We start from the raw sequence: 8187 nt of genomic DNA on the forward strand, positions 1-8187 counted from the left end.
AGGCAGCCAGGGAAAAGAAGATGGTAATCTACAAAGGAAAGCCCATTAGATTATCACCAGATTTTTCAGTAGAAACTCTATGAGCCAGAAGGGAGTGGAACCAAATATTCAAACTATTGAGAGAGAGAAATTATGAGCCAAGAATAATATATCCAGCAAAAATGTCCTTTAGATATGAAGGAGGAATAAAGACCTTTCCAGACATACAGAAGCTGAGGGAATTTTCTAATACACGACCTACACAACAAGAAATAGTAAAGGAGGCTATTTGACCACCATCAACAGGGACAATTTGTGGCAACCAAAACATAAAAAGGGGGAGAGTAAAGGCCTGTACCGGAACATGGGAATGGAGAAAGTAAGTGTGCTGAAGAAAATGAAATACTCTAAATATCAAACTTTCTTTTACATAAACATAATGGTTACTGCTCAAAAAAATCCATAACTGAAATATATACTGTAATAAAAGAAGAAACAGATGAAAAAATCATAGAAGACCACCACACAGAAATAATAGATAACAACAAAAAGCCAAAGAAACAATGGAGACACAGTCTTACCAGAAAACTAAAGATACAATGATAAGAAATCCTCACATATCAATAATCACCCTAAATGGAAATGGACTGAACTCACCAATAAAAAGGCACAGAGTAGCACATTGGATCAACTGCAAAAAGAAAGCAGGAAAAAACACAAATACATGGAGATTAAACAACATACTTTTAAAGAACGACCCAGTCAAAGAAGAAACTAGAGGAGAGATCAAAAGATACATAGAAACAAATGACAATGAAAATACATCCTACCAAAATTTTTGGGATGCAGCGAAAGCAGTTTTAAGAGGGAAATTTATATCACTACAGGCCTATCTCAAGAAACAAGAAAAATCCCAAATAAATAACCTCATGTTACACCTAAGAACTAGAAAAAGAAGAACAAATGAAACCCAACATCAGCAGAAGAAAGGAAATAATAAATATCAGAACAGAACTAAATTAAATAGAGAACAAAAGGACAATAGAAAAAATTAATGTGACAAAGAGCTGGTTCTTTGAAAAGATTAACAAAATTGACAAACCCTTGGCTAGGCTCACTAAGATAAAAAGAGAGAAGACACTAATTAACAAAATCAGAAACGAAAAAGGGGCAGTTATAACGGATGCCACAGAAATACAAAAGATCACCCAAGAATACTATGAAGGACTATATGCCACCAAATTCAATAACCTAGAAGAAATGGACAAGTTCTTAGAAACATGTAGCCTTCCTAGGCTGAACCATGAAGAACTGGAAAATCTAAACAGACCGATCACCAGTAACGAAATTGAATCAGTCATCCAAAACCTTCCCAAAAGCAAAAGTCCGGGACCAGATGGCTTCACTAGTGAATTTTACCAAACCTTCAAAGAGGCTCTAATACCAATCCTGCTCAAACTCTTCCAAAAAATTGAAGAAGAGATAGTACTCCCTAACTCATTTTATGAGGCCAACATCACCCTGATACCAAAACTTGGTAAGGACAACACAAAAAAACAAAACTACAGACCAATATCTCTGATGAATACAGATGCAAAAATCCTAAACAAAATTCTAGCAAATTGAATGCAACAACGCATTTAAAAGATTATTCATCACAACCAAGTGGGGTATATCCCTGGGGCACAAGGATGGTTCAATATACACAAATCCATCAGTGTGATATATCACATAAACAAAATAAAGGACAAAAATTATATGAGTATATCAATTGATGCAGAAAAAGCATTTGACAAGATACAACATCCATTTATGATTAAAACACTTAATAGGTATAGAAGGAAAATACCTTAACATAATAAGGCTATATATGACAAGCCCTCAGCTAATCTCATAATTAACGATGAAAAACTGAAGCCATTTGCTCTACGTTCAGGAAAACAACAGGGCTGTCCCCTATCACCTCTGCTTTTCAACATAGTGTTGGAAGTCCTTGCCAGAGCAATCAGGCAAGAGAAAGAAATAAAAGGCATCCAAATTGGGAATGAAGAAGTTAAATTATCACTCTTTGCAGATGACATACTATATATAGAAAACCCTAAAGATTCCACCAAAAAGCTATTAGAAACAATCAACGAATACAGTAAACTTGCCGGCTACACAAAATCAATGTACAAAAGTCCATTGCCTTCCTATATACTAACAATGAAATCTCAGAAAAAGAAATTTTTTTAAAAAATCCCTTTTGCAATTGCAGCAAAAAGAATAAAATACCTAGGAATAAACTTAACCAAGGATGTGAAAGACCCATATGTTGAAAACTACAAGACATTTTTTAAAGAAATTGAAGAAGACACTAAGAAATGGAAAGACATTCCATGCTCATGGATTGGAAGAATCAACATAGTTAAAATGGCCAAATTACCCAAAGCAATATACAGATGTAATGCGATCCCCATCAAAATCCCAATGGCATTTTTTAAAGAAATACAACAAAAAATCATCAGATTTGTTTGGAACCACAAAAGACCCCAAATAGCCAAAGCAATCTTAAGAAAAAAGAACAATGCTGGAGGTATCACACTCCCTGTCTTTAGCTTGTACTACAGGGTTACAATAATCAAAACAGCATGGTATTAGCAGAAAAACAGACACGTAGACCAATGGGATAGAACTGAGAACCCAGAAATAAAACCACATAAATATGGACAGATAATTTTTGACAAAGAAGCAAAAAACATACAATGGAGAAAAGACAGCCTCTTCAATAAATGGTGCTGGGAGAATTGGAAAGCCACGTGCAAAAGAATGAAACTGGACTGCTATCTGTCACCATGTACCAAAATTAATTCAAAATGGATCAAAGACTTAAGCATAAGACCTGAAACAATAAACTGCATAGAAGAAAGCATAGGTACTAAACTTATGGACCTTGGGTTCAAAGAGCATTTTACGAATTTGACTCCAAAGGCAATGGAAGTAAAAGCTAAAATAAATGAATGCGACTATATCAAACTTAAAAGCTTCTGCACAGCAAAAGAAACCATCGACAAAATAAAGAGGCAACCAACTGAATGGGAGATTTTTGCAAACAGTGCCTCTGATAAGGGGCTAATATCCAAAATATACACGGAACTCATACAATTCAACAACAAAAAAATAAACAACCCAGTTGAAAAATGGGCAGAGGACCTGCAGAGACATTTCTCCAAAGAGAACATACAAATGGGAAATAGACATATGAAAAAATGCTCAATATCACTAATCATCAGAGAAATGCAAATAAAAACCACAATGAGATACCACCTCACCCCAGTCAGAATGGCTATCATCAACAAGACAAATAGTAACAAGTGTTGGAGAGGCTGTGGAGAAAAAGGAACCCTCGTACACTGTTGGTGGGAATGCAAATTGGTGCAAAATTGGTGCAGCCGCCTATGGAAGGCAGTGTGGAGGTTCCTCAAAAGATTATGAATAGAATTACCATATGACCCAGCAATCCCTCTCCTGGGTATCTACCAAAAAAAATCTGAAAACACTTATACAAAAAGACATGTGTGCTCCAATGTTCATTGCAGCTTTATTTACGGTGGCCAAGACATGGAAACAACCAAATGTCCTTCGATAGATGAATGGATAAAGAAGTTGTGGTATATACACACAATGGAATACTATTCGATGGTTAAAAAAAAAAAAAAAAAGATGGAATTGGACCATTTGTGACAACATGGATGGATCTTGAGAGTATAATGCTAAGCGAAATAAGTCAAACAGAAAAAGCAAAGAACCATATGATTTCACTAATATGTGGTATATGAACCAAAAACAACAAAAGAACAAGACAAACAAATGAGAAACAAAAACTCATAGACCCAGACAATAGTTCAGTGGTTACCAGAGGGTAAGGGGTGACGGGGGTGGGAGATGAGGGTAAGGGGGATCAAATATATGGTGATGGAAGGAGAACTGACTCTGGGTGGTGAACATACAATGTGATTTATAGATGATGTAATACAGAATTGTACACCTGAAATCTATGTAACTTTACTAACAATTGCCACCCCAATAAACTTTATTTAAAAAAAAGAAAATTGCTTGAATTTGCTTTTTGTCTAACATCATTTCCATAGTCTGAAATAAATATAAAATAAACAGCAAGTAATAAATCATTAGCAAAAAAACAAAGCGAGAACTGTACATTAAAATGATGTATAACATAACACATTTATTTAAGAATGTATTCCAATACCAAATGGCAAATTTCAACAATGCAAAAACTGCAATTTCATTTGCACCAACCTAATAATTAATTAACCCCACTGATGAACTCTACTATCTAGTGTCAGAATTGACACAAACACTAGGACCCCTGGCTGGTGTCACAGCACTGCTTGCTGTGAGGAAACGCTCCATTATCTGGTAACCAAAGCTGTCAGAACTAAAATTTCTTCATGAAAGTAAAGGAGAAAAACACAGGAGGAGAATTCAAGGTTTCTCCAATTCAATGTCTAATGAAGGATACAGAACGATCACAATGAAAAAATCATAAAACCTTATTGAAAGACATCAAGTTCACAGAAATAGAAAGATGGCGCATGTTCTCTGACTGCAAGCTCAATGCCACCATGATATTAACTCTCCCAATTAATGCACAATTTTAATAGAATAACATTATGTTCAAAACCACCACGGGGGTTATTTGATTTTCAATTTATAAGAAACTACTACTTAAAAATAAACAGAAAGCAAATGTCTAAGAATAGCCACGTTCTCTACAGAACCAGGTGGACGGACTTCCCCACATCACATCAAGACATTAAGTCACAAGAGTGACGAGGACAGCTCAGCACAGCAGGAGGAGGGACCCACAGATAAGAATGGGAGTCTGTGACACGGGACCCTCTGTGGGGATAAGGAGTGGTTAGTGACAGGGGACAGTGAATGTCCCTGTCATTGACTTCATGTAAAATAACCAACCTGATGCAGACTTAAATGTAGAACACTTTCAGAACCAGCTGGAGTCAAGTGTCCTATGACTTCCCAGTACAGAGTTTTCTTATATAAGGAAAAAAAGAATAAGCTACAAAGGACAAGAAGGATGAATAAAGTATTAAGAGTCCATTCACCAGCACAGAGTAAAGAGAGTGAAAAGACAACCACACTGCAGAGAAAATGTGCACAGTGTCTGCCCATGAAAAGGGACCCCTGCCCCGAGTACCTCAGAAAACACCAGAAACCAGTGAACATGCAGGTGAGTCAAAGGCGACCAAACGACTGAAAACTATTTCATAGAAGATGAAACATCACAAGGTCTGCCTCAGTCGTGATAAGTAAAAACCATGTTAGCAAGAGGAGATCTGGGTCACACATCAGAAAGACAAAAATAAAGTTTGTAATTTAGGCTGCGGGCACTTACTTGAAAAAATGAAACCTAAGAAGAAAAGGTGTTGGGGGGAGTCAATTAACACCCTTTACCATCATTTCCTAGTAAATTTAAATTGGTCCATAATCTACAAGCTCACAATTTGCCTCTTTATGCGTCCCTGCTTCTGCCTCTCCCCTCCCCACTCCGGTTCAATCTGTTGTTTCTCAGTCTAGTTGTGTAGGACACAGCTCCCTGGCCCATGCTGGTGTTATGAGCCTTGCGGGGGGGGGGGGGGGGGGGGACCCTCCCCCGCTGAGGTAGTCAGTCCCTAGTCCTAGGTGGGCGGGCAACAGCAGCTCACAGCAGCTCACTCCAACCTCTGGATGCTATGGCAGCCCAGCTCCAGGGTGAGCTGTTGTTCACAATCTTAGCTGTAGAGGGCGCAGCTCACTGGCCCATGTGGGAATAGAAGTGGTAACCTCGGTGTTAGGAGCTCAGTGCTCCAATTACCTGAGCCACCCAGCCCACCCTGCAGAAACTTAAGATGCAATTTGCACTTGGAGACAAACCCCAGAATCCCTGTAGTAGCCTTGCTGACTAATGAGAAACACACTTGACGGCACCCAGGAAACACAGCACTGTAATGAGTGACTAAGCAGGGGGACCCAGCCTCAGACACCAGCACGTGTGACACAGACGGGGGCTGAGAATCACAGAGAAGCCTCTGTGTGACAATACTGGTGTACTGATTAATAGTCACTCACTGGAAATGTAAGAGGCAAAATCAAACCACACACTGCTGGGTGATGAATGATAAGTGACAAAGGTATGAAGAGTAACAGAGCAGGGACAGCCGGATGGCTCAGCTGTTGGTTAGAGCGCGTGCTCGTCTCAACCACAAGGTTGCTGGTTCGACTTCTGCAAGGGATGGTGGGCTGCGCCCCCTGCAACTAGCAACCGCAACTGGACCTGGAGCTGAGCTGTGCCCTCCACAACTAAGATTGAAGGACAACAACTTGACTTGGATGGAGCTCTTGGGTCCTGGGAAAAACACACTGTTTCCTAATAAAAAGTTCCGGAAATACATACTGTTCCCCAATAAACTCCTGTTCCCTTTAAAAAGTGAAAAAAATAAAATAAAAAATAACAGAGCAGGGCAGTGGTCACCATGACCACAGGAGGGAAACAAGACCTGGCAGAAGTACCTGGAAGATGGGGATGCTAACAACTGCCCAGGGTCTAGCTAGTCACCTGCGCAGTGAGGCCACAGGTGTTCACATTATTATTATTATTATTATTATTAAATCTGAATGCAAAAATCAAGCATCAAGTTAGAAACAGCCCCAAGGAAAACACAGTACATCTCAGAGAGGACAAACCTCCCAGCCCACGTGCAGGGGGGGTCCCCCCATTCCAGGCTCTGTGGCTTCTCTCAGTATCAACCAACTCCTTCTGGGTAATTTTGGGGCCTAAAGGCCGCCTGTAGGTGGAGGTGACCTGCAAGGCCCCACTGCACCTGCATTCACCTCCCATAGGCCCGGCTTTGCGCGCAGCTTGTCCCCTTCCAGGTGATGCACCTGCTTCAAGCACAGGTGGTCACTTAGATGACACAAGGACCCCATCGCGTATGTAAATGAGACTCACAGAATCACTAATTCCAATTGTGTTCAAGGTGTCGAGGAAAAGACATCCAGCCTAAGAGAAAGCTTACAAGAGTTCGTTTGAGCCAAAATGACAATTACTGAGAAGCAAAATCTCAACAGATTGAGAAAATGCTCCGCAAACTGGCTGATTGTAGCTTATTTTATATGTAGAATCAAAGGAGGATGGTTACATGAAATCCATTGGTGGTAGATTAAGGGGCTGGGAGAAAGCAAAAGCTGGAAATCTCTAGGATTGGATAAGTAAATTGGACAGACAGGTACACAGTTGGGTACAGGATAGTTAATAATTCAATTTTACAGCACATAGAGATGGTAATCAGGAGACTAGAATAATAATGAGGAATTCTATAGCTTCCAGCTCTGGTCCAGAAAAAGGGATTACTGACATTCCAAGGCCATGTTATCCTAGATGCAAAAAGACAACAGACAGGCTCACTTAAGATATAGACTGACCTTTGTCAAGGAAGCTACAGACTAAAGGTGTGACTTCCTGCCATGGCCCACCTCGGTTAGGAATTTTTATGTTCATACCATCTTATGTGGTTATTTTCAGTCTCTTGAGCTTGTCAGGTTTAACATGTGGCCCCTTTTCCGTCCACAAAGGATAAAGTGGGGGAAGCCATTCTAGCGCACTTTTTTGGTTTAAAAGAATAGGAAACTGCTTAGTTTTTTCAGAAAACAGTTGTCAGTTCAGTACTAACGTCAGGTAAGGAACTGTAAATCAACTAATCAGAATTGAACACAAGTCAGTTTCCCAAGTCCCATTTAGTGAAATTTGCATAAACCTGTGAGGCCCAGTTATTAGCAGGAAGTGGGACAGGATCACAGGGTCACACACTCTGAACCCTGCATCTGAGTCGCTATGGTTTTTATCAATGTTTTAATCCTAAACTCAACCCTCCTCCCATGAAAGTGTGGAACTGCATGCATTTTCCCCACATTTCTAATTGAAAATATGATATTTTCAGTATCTGAGACACTTTCCCCCAGCGCTATCTACAGTTCAGACTACTCAGAAAAACAAAAGTGAGAAGAACGGGTAGAGACCCAGGACCATTACTGTTAAGACAGGGCGATTGTAAAGGTGGCACTATATATCTTCTATTTTGAGATTTGGATCTCTGGTATAATTTGATTTAACAAGTGTAATTTACCTTGGGACTTTTTGAAAGCTTTTCT

The sequence above is a fragment of the Rhinolophus sinicus genome, linkage group LG07 (assembly GCF_036562045.2).
Source record: "Rhinolophus sinicus isolate RSC01 linkage group LG07, ASM3656204v1, whole genome shotgun sequence".
Taxonomy (NCBI): domain Eukaryota; kingdom Metazoa; phylum Chordata; class Mammalia; order Chiroptera; family Rhinolophidae; genus Rhinolophus; species Rhinolophus sinicus.